This window comes from Mustela nivalis, assembly GCF_964662115.1.
Source record: "Mustela nivalis genome assembly, contig: HAP1_SCAFFOLD_459, whole genome shotgun sequence".
NCBI classification, from domain to species: Eukaryota; Metazoa; Chordata; class Mammalia; order Carnivora; family Mustelidae; genus Mustela; species Mustela nivalis.
Genome location: NW_028136197.1, coordinates 57,150 through 69,674, shown reverse-complemented (window position 1 = coordinate 69,674; position 12,525 = coordinate 57,150).

The window sequence follows — 12,525 nt, the reverse complement described above, 5'->3', positions numbered from 1 at the left end:
CACAGTTCCCCATCCCAGTGCACGGGTCGTGTGCAGGGATCCTGTTGCCTCCTCTCTCCTGTGGTGAAGGCACTGGCCTAGACCTCGAGTCTGCCTGAGCGCATTAGCAAAAGTCAAAGCCTTACCTATGACAGGAGATGGTAATAGGCATAGAGTGCCATCCTAGGCCATGCACGCTGCTGTAGGGTTGTGATTATGTCTGCTTAGTTCGGCTTAGCAAGGTCAACCCCAGGCGCTAACGGGGAGCCCAGGAATGCAAGGCCCAAGAGGCACCAGCTCTCCCGCGGCTCTTCATCCCAGCCACAACAGAGCGAACGACCAAAGCCTTGCTGAGGAAGCAGCAGCGAAGTGCGGTTCGCACCAAGCTGAAAACTTCTGCAAAAGCATAGCAGTCGCTGGGAAATCAGAGTTGGTTCTGTGGGCTGCTTTTGCTGCTTGCCTTAGCCTAGTATTCGCAGCACGATGTGAGAAACCCGCATAGAGCGAAAGCCTCTTTGACAGGGCATCCCCTCTGGGAAAGCACACCATTCTTTGGGAAATCAAAGTCGGGTCTGTGGGATGCTGCCTGCTGCTTGCCAGAGCTGGTCTCCACAGCATGGTGTAATACACTCGCATGGAGCGAAATCCTCTTTGCCTGGGCAACCCCTCTGCCTGAGAAAGAAGCGCGGTGACGCCTGTGGAAAGAGCCTTAAGGAAATGGACACGTTTGTCAGGGCAGAGCGACGGAAGCCTGGCTGCTAAAGAGACACGAGGGGAAGATTAGGGCAGGGGAAAGGGCTCCACTCTGTGGAAGGAGTCTGGGCAGAAGGCAGGCCTGTCCTGTGCCTCTGGTCCCAAGGGGACCGCATCACCTTGGCCACCTGCCCCGTCGGCAGTCGGGCTTGCTCCAAGGTGCCATACCCGGAACTCGCAGAAACAACCCCATGGAGAAACGGGCAGTCAGATGCCGTCTTCCACCAAGATGTGGCAGTGTTGTGGGTGGCAGGGTTTGTGCCTGGTAAGGAGTGGAGACAGTCCCCCACAGTTCCCCATCCTAGTGCACGGGCCGTGTGCAGGGATCCTGTCGCCTTCTCTCTCCTGTGGTGAAGGCACTGGTCTAGACCCCGAGTCTGCCTGAGCGCATGAGCAAAAGTCAAAGCCTTACCTATGACAGGAGATGGTAATAGGCATAGAGTGCCATGCTAGGCCACGCACGCTGCTGCAGGGTTGTGACTGTGTCTGCTTTGTTCGGCATAGCAAGGTGAACCGCGGGCGCGAAATAGGAGCACGGGAATGCAAGGCCCAAGAGGCACCAGCTCTCCCACGGCTCTTCATCCCTGCCGCGACAGAGCGAACGACCAAAGCCTTGCTGAGGAAGCAGCAGCGAAGTGCGGTTCGCACCAAGCTGAAAACTTCTGCAAAAGCATAGCAGTCGCTGGGAAATCAGAGTTGGTTCTGTGGGCTGCTTTTGTTGCTTGCCTTAGGCTAGTGTGGGAGGAACACGCGTAGAGCGAAAGCCTCATTGCCTGGGCATCCCCTCTGGGAAAGCACAGCATTCTATTGGAAATCAGAGTCGGGTCTGTGGGATGCTGCCTGCTGCTTGCCAGAGCTAGTTTCCACAGCATGGTGTAATAAACCCGCATGGAGCGAAATCCTCTTTGCCTGGGCAACCCCTCTGCCTGAGAGAGAAGCGCGGTGGCGCCTGTGGAAAGAGCCTTAAGGAAAGGGACACGTCTGTCACGGCAGAGCGAGGAAAGCCTGGCTGCTAAGGAGACACGAGGGGAAGATTAGGGCAGGGGAAAGGGCTCCACTCTGAGGAAGGAGTCTGGGCAGAAAGCATGCCTGTCCTGAGCCTTTGGGCTCAAGGAGACAGCAGCTCCTTGGCCACCTGTCCGTGGTGGAGACATGGGCTTGCCACCAGGCGCCTACCCTGAACTCGAGAAACAACTCCCAGAAAGAACTGGCCATCAGATGCCGGCTTCCTCCAGGATGTGGAAGCTTGGAAGAGGCATGGGGTTTAAGGGGAAGGAGTGGGGACAGTCCCCCAAGCTCCCTATTCAGTGCATGGTCGGTGTGCAGGGATCCTGTCACCTCTCCTTTCCTGTGGGGAAAGCACTGGCTTAGTCTGCGAGTCCGCCAGAGTAAAAGGCCAAGCGATGCCTACCCTTTGAGATGTTTGTGTGCATAGAGTGCCATCCTATGCTACGCAGGCTACTGCACTTTTGTGGCTCTGTCTGCTTAGTTCGGCCTGGCAGGGTGAACCCAGGACGTGAACATGGAGCGCGGGAAAGGAAGACAGAAGAGGCACCAGCTCTCCAGCAGCTCTTCTTCCCTGACGCTACTGAAGCCTTGCTGAGGAAGCAGCGGCGAAGTGCTGTTCGCTCCAAGGCAAAGCCTCTGCGAATGCACAGCATTCGCTGAGAAATGTTTGGCGGGCTTCTGCTGCTTGCCTGAGCTCAGTCTCCCAGTGGGAGAAATGGCAGTGGGAGAAACCCGCATAGAGCGAAAGCCTCTTTGCCGTAGCATTCCCTCTGGGAAAGCACAGCATTCTTTGGGAAATCAGAGTCGGGTCTGTGGGATGCGGCCTGCTGCTTGCCAGAGTTGGTCTCCACAGCACGGTGTAATAAACCCGCATGGAGCGAAATCCTCTTTGCCTGGGCATCTCCTCTGCCTGAGAGAGAAGCGCGGTGGCGCCTGTGGAAAGAGCCTTAAGGAAAGGGACACGTCTGTCACGGCAGAGCGAGGAAAGCCTGGCTGCTAAGGAGACACGAGGGGAAGATTAGGGCAGGGGAAAGGGCTCCACTCTGAGGAAGGAGTCTGGGCAGAAAGCATGCCTGTCCTGAGCCTTTGGGCTCAAGGAGACAGCAGCTCCTTGGCCACCTGTCCGTGGTGGAGACATGGGCTTGCCACCAGGCGCCTACCCTGAACTCGAGAAACAACTCCCAGAAAGAACTGGCCATCAGATGCCGGCTTCCTCCAGGACTTGGAAGCTTGGAAGAGGCATGGGGTTTAAGGGGAAGGAGTGGGGACAGTCCCCCAAGCTCCCTATTCAGTGCACGGGCGGTGTGCAGGGATCCTGTCACCTCTCCTTTCCTGTGGGGAAAGCACTGGCTAAGTCCGCGAGTCCTCCTGAGCGGCAGAGTAAAGGGCCAAGCGATGCCTACCCGGGAGATGTTTGTGTGCATAAAGTGCCATCCTAGGAAATGCACACTACTGCACTTTTGTGGCTCTGTCCGCTTAGTTCGGCCTGGCAGGGTGAACCCAGGACGCGAACATGGAGCCCGGGAAAGCAAGGCCCAAGAGGCACCAGCTCTCCCGCATCTCTTCTTCCCTGACGCGACTGAAGCCTTGCTGAGGAAGCAGCGGCGAAGTGCTGTTCGCTACAAGGCAAAACCTCTGCGAAAACACAGCATTCGCTGAGAAATGATCTGCGGGCTGCTGCTGCTTGTCTGAGCCCAGTCTCCCAGTGGGAGAAATGGCGGTGGGAGAAACCCGCATACAGTGAAAGCCTCTTTGCCTGGGCATCTCTTCTGGGAAAGCACAGCATTCGTAGGGAAATCAGAGTTGGGTTTGGGGATGCTGCTGCTGCTTGCCTTAGCTAGTCTCCGCAGCACTGTGAAAGATACCGCAAGGAGCGAAATACCCTTTGCCCTAGCATCCCCTCTGCCTGAGAGAGAAGCATGGTCGCACAAGTCTGTCACCGCCCTCCCCAGGAGCAAGTGTGGTGAAGGCACAGCACGCCGCCCCCTGGGATGAGAAGGAGCCCTTGGCCTTGGAGTCGGGAAACGCTTGGGAAGCAGGATAGCCTGCCATGGCACGAACAGCAGGCCAGTGGCAAGACAAGTGTCACCCGCTCCCTGTGCGGAGAGATTGAAGCCTGGGTGCTAAGGAGACATGAGGGGACGACTAGGGCAAGGGCGCGTGCTACACTCTGAGGAAGGAGTCTGGGCAGATGGCAGGCCTGTCCTGTGCCTCTGGTCCCAAGGGGAGAATATCTCCTAGGCCACCTGTCCCAAGGGCAGTCGGGCTTGCCCCCAGGTGCCATACCCGGCACTCGCAGAAACAACCCCATGGAGAAACGGGCAGTCAGATGCCGTCTTCCACCAAGATGTGGCAGTGTTGTGGGTGGCAGGGGGTGTGCCTGGTAAGGAGTGGAGACAGTCCCCCACAGTTCCCCATCCCAGTGCACGGGCCCTGTGCAGGGATGCTGTCGCCTCCTCTCTCCTGTGGTGAAGGCACTGGCCTAGACCCCGAGTCTGCCTGAGCGTCAGAGCAAAAGGCTAAGCCTTACCTACGCCAGGAGATGGTAATGGGCATAGAGTGCCATGCTAGGCCACGCACACTGCTGCAGGGTTGTGACTGTGTCTGCTTAGTTCGGCTTAGCAAGGTGAACCCTGGGCGCGAACTGGGAGCCCGGGAATGGAAGGCCCAAGAGGCACCACCTCTCCCGCGACTCTTCATCCCTGCCGCGACAGAGCAAATGACCAAAGCCTTGCTGAGGAAGCAGCAGCGAAGTGCGGTTCGCGCCAAGCTGACAACCTCTGCGAAAGCATAGCACTCGCTGGGAAATCAGAGTTGGTTCTGTGGGCTGCTTTTGCTGCTTGCCTTAGCCTAGTATTCACAGCACGATGGGAGAAACGCGCATAGAGCGAAAGACTCTTTGCCGGGGCATCCCCTTGGGAAGGCAGAGCATTTTTTGGGAAATCAGAGTGGGGTCTGTGGGATGCTGCCTGCTGCTTGCCAGAGCTGGTCTCCACAGCACGGTGTAATACACCCGCATGGAGCGAAATCCTCTTTGCCTGGGCATCACCTCTGCCTGAGAGAGAAGCGCGGTGGCGCCTGTGGAAAGAGCCTTAAGGAAAGGGACACGTCTGTCACGACAGAGAGATGGAAGCCTGGCTGCTAAGGAGAAACGAGGGGAAGCTTAGGGCAGGGGAAAGGGCTCCATTCTGAGGAAGGAGTCTGGGCAGAAAGCATGCCTGTCCTCAGCCTTTGGGCTCAAGGAGACAGCAGCTCCTTGGCCACCTGTCCGTGGTGGAGACATGGGCTTGCCACCAGGCGCCTACCCTGAACGTGAGCAACAACTCCCAGAAAGAACTGGGCATCAGAAGCCGGCTTTCTCCAGGATGGGGAAGCTTGGAGGAGGCACGGGGTTTAAGGGGAAGGAGTGGGGACAGTCCCCCAAAGCTCCCTATTCAGTGCACGGGCGGTGTGCAGGGATTCTGTCACCTCTCGTTTCCTGTGGGGAAAGCACTGGCTTAGTCTGCGAGTCCGCCTGAGCGCCAGAGTAAAAGGCCAAGCGATGCCTACCCGGGAGATGTTTGTGTGCATAGAGTGCCATCCTAGGCTACGCAGGCTACTGCACTTTTGTGGCTCTGTCTGCTTAGTTCGGCCTGGCAGGGTGAACCCAGGACGTGAACATGGAGCCCGGGAAAGGAAGACAGAAGAGGCACCAGCTCTCCCGCAGCTCTTCTTCCCTGACGAAACTGAAGCCTTGCTGAGGAAGCAGCGGCGAAGTGCTGTTCGCTCCAAGGCAAAGCCTCTGCGAAAGCACAGCATTCGCTGAGAAATGTTCGGCGGGCTGCTGCTGCTTGCCTGAGCTCAGTCTCCCAGTGGGAGAAATCGCGGTGGGAGAACCCGCATACAGTGAAAGCCTCTTTGCCTGGGCATCACCCCTGGGAAAGCACCGCATTCGTAGGGAATTCAGAGTTGGGTTTGGGGATGCTGCTGCTGCTTGCCTGAGCTAGTCTCCGCAGCACGGTGGAAGATACCCGCATGGAGCGAAATACCCTTTGCCCTAGCATGCCCTCTGCCTGAGAGAGAAGCATGGTCGCACAAGTCTGTCACCGCGCTCCCCAGGAGGAAGTGTGGGGAAGGCCCCGCACGCCGCCCCCTGGGATGAGAAGGAGCCCTTGGCCTTGGGGTCCGGAAACGCTTGGGAAGCAGGATAGCCTGCCATGGCAGGAACAGCAGGCCAGTGGCAAGACAAGTGTCACCCACTCCCTGTGCGGAGAGATCGAAGCCTGGCTGCTAAGGAGACATGAGTGGACGACTAGGGCAGGGGCGCGTGCTCCACTCTGAGGAAGGAGTCGGGCAGATGGCAGGCCTGTCCTGTGCCTCTGGTCCCAAGGGGAGAGCATCTCCTAGGCCACCTGTCCCAAGGGCAGTCGGGCTTGCCCCCAGTTGCCATACCCGGAACTCGCAGAAACAACCCCATGGAGAAACGGGCAGTCAGATGCTGTCTTCCACCAAGATGTGGCAGTGTTGTGGGTGGCAGGGGTGTGCCTGGTAAGGAGTGGATACAGACCCCACAGTTCCCCATCCCAGTGCACGGGTCGTGTGCAGGGATCCTGTTGCCTCCTCTCTCCTGTGGTGAAGGCACTGGCCTAGACCTCGAGTCTGCCTGAGCGCATTAGCAAAAGTCAAAGCCTTACCTATGACAGGAGATGGTAATAGGCATAGAGTGCCATCCTAGGCCATGCACGCTGCTGTAGGGTTGTGATTATGTCTGCTTAGTTCGGATTAGCAAGGTCAACCCCAGGCGCTAACGGGGAGCCCAGGAATGCAAGGCCCAAGAGGCACCAGCTCTCCCGCGGCTCTTCATCCCAGTCACAACAGAGCGAACCACCAAAGCCTTGCTGAGGAAGCAGCAGCGAAGTGCGGTTCGCACCAAGCTGAAAACTTCTGCAAAAGCATAGCAGTCGCTGGGAAATCAGAGTTGGTTCTGTGGGCTGCTTTTGCTGCTTGCCTTAGCCTAGTATTCGCAGCACGATGGGAGAAACCCGCATAGAGCGAAAGCCTCTTTGACAGGGCATCCCCTCTGGGAAAGCACAGCATTCTTTGGGAAATCAAAGTCGGGTCTGTGGGATGCTGCCTGCTGCTTGCCAGAGCTGGTCTCCACAGCACGGTGTAATACACTCGCATGGAGCGAAATCCTCTTTGCCTGGGCAACCCCTCTGCCTGAGAAAGAAGCGCGGTGACGCCTGTGGAAAGAGTCTTAAGGAAATGGACACGTTTGTCAGGGCAGAGCGACGGAAGCCTGGCTGCTAAAGAGACACGAGGGGAAGATTAGGGCAGGGGAAAGGGCTCCACTCTGTGGAAGGAGTCTGGGCAGAAGGCAGGCCTGTCCTGTGCCTCTGGTCCCAAGGGGACCGCATCACCTTGGCCACCTGCCCCGTCGGCAGTCGGGCTTGCTCCAAGGTGCCATACCCGGAACTCGCAGAAACAACCCCATGGAGAAACGGGCAGTCAGATGCCGTCTTCCACCAAGATGTGGCAGTGTTGTGGGTGGCAGGGTTTGTGCCTGGTAAGGAGTGGAGACAGTCCCCCACAGTTCCCCATCCTAGTGCACGGGCCGTGTGCAGGGATCCTGTCGCCTTCTCTCTCCTGTGGTGAAGGCACTGGTCTAGACCCCGAGTCTGCCTGAGCGCATGAGCAAAAGTCAAAGCCTTACCTATGACAGGAGATGGTAATAGGCATAGAGTGCCATGCTAGGCCACGCACTCTGCTGCAGGGTTGTGACTGTGTCTGCTTTGTTCGGCATAGCAAGGTGAACCGCGGGCGCGAAATAGGAGCACGGGAATGCAAGGCCCAAGAGGCACCAGCTCTCCCACGGCTCTTCATCCCTGCCGCGACAGAGCGAACGACCAAAGCCTTGCTGAGGAAGCAGCAGCGAAGTGCGGTTCGCACCAAGCTGAAAACTTCTGCAAAATCATAGCAGTCGCTGGGAAATCAGAGTTGGTTCTGTGGGCTGCTTTTGTTGCTTGCCTTAGGCTAGTGTGGGAGGAACACGCGTAGAGCGAAAGCCTCATTGCCTGGGCATCCCCTCTGGGAAAGCACAGCATTCTATTGGAAATCAGAGTCGGGTCTGTGGGATGCTGCCTGCTGCTTGCCAGAGCTAGTTTCCACAGCATGGTGTAATAAACCCGCATGGAGCGAAATCCTCTTTGCCTGGGCAACCCCTCTGCCTGAGAGAGAAGCGCGGTGGCGCCTGTGGAAAGAGCCTTAAGGAAAGGGACACGTCTGTCACGGCAGAGCGAGGAAAGCCTGGCTGCTAAGGAGACACGAGGGGAAGATTAGGGCAGGGGAAAGGGCTCCACTCTGAGGAAGGAGTCTGGGCAGAAAGCATGCCTGTCCTGAGCCTTTGGGCTCAAGGAGACAGCAGCTCCTTGGCCACCTGTCCGTGGTGGAGACATGGGCTTGCCACCAGGCGCCTACCCTGAACTCGAGAAACAACTCCCAGAAAGAACTGGCCATCAGATGCCGGCTTCCTCCAGGATGTGGAAGCTTGGAAGAGGCATGGGGTTTAAGGGGAAGGAGTGGGGACAGTCCCCCAAGCTCCCTATTCAGTGCATGGGCGGTGTGCAGGGATCCTGTCACCTCTCCTTTCCTGTGGGGAAAGCACTGGCTTAGTCTGCGAGTCCGCCAGAGTAAAAGGCCAAGCGATGCCTACCCTTTGAGATGTTTGTGTGCATAGAGTGCCATCCTATGCTACGCAGGCTACTGCACTTTTGTGGCTCTGTCTGCTTAGTTCGGCCTGGCAGGGTGAACCCAGGACGTGAACATGGAGCGCGGGAAAGGAAGACAGAAGAGGCACCAGCTCTCCAGCAGCTCTTCTTCCCTGACGCGACTGAAGCCTTGCTGAGGAAGCAGCGGCGAAGTGCTGTTCGCTCCAAGGCAAAGCCTCTGCGAATGCACAGCATTCGCTGAGAAATGTTTGGCGGGCTTCTGCTGCTGGCCTGAGCTCAGTCTCCCAGTGGGAGAAATGGCAGTGGGAGAAACCCGCATAGAGCGAAAGCCTCTTTGCCGTAGCATTCCCTCTGGGAAAGCACAGCATTCTTTGGGAAATCAGAGTCGGGTCTGTGGGATGCGGCCTGCTGCTTGCCAGAGTTGGTCTCCACAGCACGGTGTAATAAACCCGCATGGAGCGAAATCCTCTTTGCCTGGGCATCCCCTCTGCCTGAGAGAGAAGCGCGGTGGCGCCTGTGGAAAGAGCCTTAAGGAAAGGGACACGTCTGTCACGGCATAGCGAGGAAAGCCTGGCTGCTAAGGAGACACGAGGGGAAGATTAGGGCAGGGGAAAGGGCTCCACTCTGAGGAAGGAGTCTGGGCAGAAAGCATGCCTGTCCTGAGCCTTTGGGCTCAAGGAGACAGCAGCTCCTTGGCCACCTGTCCGTGGTGGAGACATGGGCTTGCCACCAGGCGCCTACCCTGAACTCGAGAAACAACTCCCAGAAAGAACTGGCCATCAGATGCCGGCTTCCTCCAGGACTTGGAAGCTTGGAAGAGGCATGGGGTTTAAGGGGAAGGAGTGGGGACAGTCCCCCAAGCTCCCTATTCAGTGCACGGGCGGTGTGCAGGGATCCTGTCACCTCTCCTTTCCTGTGGGGAAAGCACTGGCTAAGTCCGCGAGTCCTCCTGAGCGGCAGAGTAAAGGGCCAAGCGATGCCTACCCGGGAGATGTTTGTGTGCATCAAGTGCCATCCTAGGAAATGCACACTACTGCACTTTTGTGGCTCTGTCCGCTTAGTTCGGCCTGGCAGGGTGAACCCAGGACGCGAACATGGAGCCCGGGAAAGCAAGGCCCAAGAGGCACCAGCTCTCCCGCATCTCTTCTTCCCTGACGCGACTGAAGCCTTGCTGAGGAAGCAGCGGCGAAGTGCTGTTCGCTCCAAGGCAAAACCTCTGCGAAAACACAGCATTCGCTGAGAAATGATCTGCGGGCTGCTGCTGCTTGTCTGAGCCCAGTCTCCCAGTGGGAGAAATGGCGGTGGGAGAAACCCGCATACAGTGAAAGCCTCTTTGCCTGGGCATCTCTTCTGGGAAAGCACAGCATTCGTAGGGAAATCAGAGTTGGGTTTGGGGATGCTGCTGCTGCTTGCCTTAGCTAGTCTCCGCAGCACTGTGAAAGATACCGCAAGGAGCGAAATACCCTTTGCCCTAGCATCCCCTCTGCCTGAGAGAGAAGCATGGTCGCACAAGTCTGTCACCGCCCTCCCCAGGAGCAAGTGTGGTGAAGGCACAGCACGCCGCCCCCTGGGATGAGAAGGAGCCCTTGGCCTTGGAGTCGGGAAACGCTTGGGAAGCAGGATAGCCTGCATGGCACGAACAGCAGGCCAGTGGCAAGACAAGTGTCACCCGCTCCCTGTGCGGAGAGATTGAAGCCTGGGTGCTAAGGAGACATGAGGGGACGACTAGGGCAAGGGCGCGTGCTACACTCTGAGGAAGGAGTCTGGGCAGATGGCAGGCCTGTCCTGTGCCTCTGGTCCCAAGGGGAGAATATCTCCTAGGCCACCTGTCCCAAGGGCAGTCGGGCTTGCCCCCAGGTGCCATACCCGGCACTCGCAGAAACAACCCCATGGAGAAACGGGCAGTCAGATGCCGTCTTCCACCAAGATGTGGCAGTGTTGTGGGTGGCAGGGGGTGTGCCTGGTAAGGAGTGGAGACAGTCCCCCACAGTTCCCCATCCCAGTGCACGGGCCCTGTGCAGGGATGCTGTCGCCTCCTCTCTCCTGTGGTGAAGGCACTGGCCTAGACCCCGAGTCTGCCTGAGCGTCAGAGCAAAAGGCTAAGCCTTACCTACGCCAGGAGATGGTAATGGGCATAGAGTGCCATGCTAGGCCACGCACACTGCTGCAGGGTTGTGACTGTGTCTGCTTAGTTCGGCTTAGCAAGGTGAACCCTGGGCGCGAACTGGGAGCCCGGGAATGGAAGGCCCAAGAGGCACCACCTCTCCCGCGACTCTTCATCCCTGCCGCGACAGAGCAAATGACCAAAGCCTTGCTGAGGAAGCAGCAGCGAAGTGCGGTTCGCGCCAAGCTGACAACCTCTGCGAAAGCATAGCACTCGCTGGGAAATCAGAGTTGGTTCTGTGGGCTGCTTTTGCTGCTTGCCTTAGCCTAGTATTCACAGCACGATGGGAGAAACGCGCATAGAGCGAAAGACTCTTTGCCGGGGCATCCCCTTGGGAAGGCAGAGCATTTTTTGGGAAATCAGAGTGGGGTCTGTGGGATGCTGCCTGCTGCTTGCCAGAGCTGGTCTCCACAGCACGGTGTAATACACCCGCATGGAGCGAAATCCTCTTTGCCTGGGCATCACCTCTGCCTGAGAGAGAAGCGCGGTGGCGCCTGTGGAAAGAGCCTTAAGGAAAGGGACACGTCTGTCACGACAGAGAGATGGAAGCCTGGCTGCTAAGGAGAAACGAGGGGAAGCTTAGGGCAGGGGAAAGGGCTCCATTCTGAGGAAGGAGTCTGGGCAGAAAGCATGCCTGTCCTCAGCCTTTGGGCTCAAGGAGACAGCAGCTCCTTGGCCACCTGTCCGTGGTGGAGACATGGGCTTGCCACCAGGCGCCTACCCTGAACGTGAGCAACAACTCCCAGAAAGAACTGGGCATCAGAAGCCGGCTTTCTCCAGGATGGGGAAGCTTGGAGGAGGCACGGGGTTTAAGGGGAAGGAGTGGGGACAGTCCCCCAAAGCTCCCTATTCAGTGCACGGGCGGTGTGCAGGGATTCTGTCACCTCTCGTTTCCTGTGGGGAAAGCACTGGCTTAGTCTGCGAGTCCGCCTGAGCGCCAGAGTAAAAGGCCAAGCGATGCCTACCCGGGAGATGTTTGTGTGCATAGAGTGCCATCCTAGGCTACGCAGGCTACTGCACTTTTGTGGCTCTGTCTGCTTAGTTCGGCCTGGCAGGGTGAACCCAGGACGTGAACATGGAGCCCGGGAAAGGAAGACAGAAGAGGCACCAGCTCTCCCGCAGCTCTTCTTCCCTGACGAAACTGAAGCCTTGCTGAGGAAGCAGCGGCGAAGTGCTGTTCGCTCCAAGGCAAAGCCTCTGCGAAAGCACAGCATTCGCTGAGAAATGTTCGGCGGGCTGCTGCTGCTTGCCTGAGCTCAGTCTCCCAGTGGGAGAAATCGCGGTGGGAGAACCCGCATACAGTGAAAGCCTCTTTGCCTGGGCATCACCCCTGGGAAAGCACCGCATTCGTAGGGAATTCAGAGTTGGGTTTGGGGATGCTGCTGCTGCTTGCCTGAGCTAGTCTCCGCAGCACGGTGGAAGATACCCGCATGGAGCGAAATACCCTTTGCCCTAGCATGCCCTCTGCCTGAGAGAGAAGCATGGTCGCACAAGTCTGTCACCGCGCTCCCCAGGAGGAAGTGTGGGGAAGGCCCCGCACGCCGCCCCCTGGGATGAGAAGGAGCCCTTGGCCTTGGGGTCCGGAAACGCTTGGGAAGCAGGATAGCCTGCCATGGCAGGAACAGCAGGCCAGTGGCAAGACAAGTGTCACCCACTCCCTGTGCGGAGAGATCGAAGCCTGGCTGCTAAGGAGACATGAGTGGACGACTAGGGCAGGGGCGCGTGCTCCACTCTGAGGAAGGAGTCGGGCAGATGGCAGGCCTGTCCTGTGCCTCTGGTCCCAAGGGGAGAGCATCTCCTAGGCCACCTGTCCCAAGGGCAGTCGGGCTTGCCCCCAGTTGCCATACCCGGAACTCGCAGAAACAACCCCATGGAGAAACGGGCAGTCAGATGCTGTCTTCCACCAAGATGTGG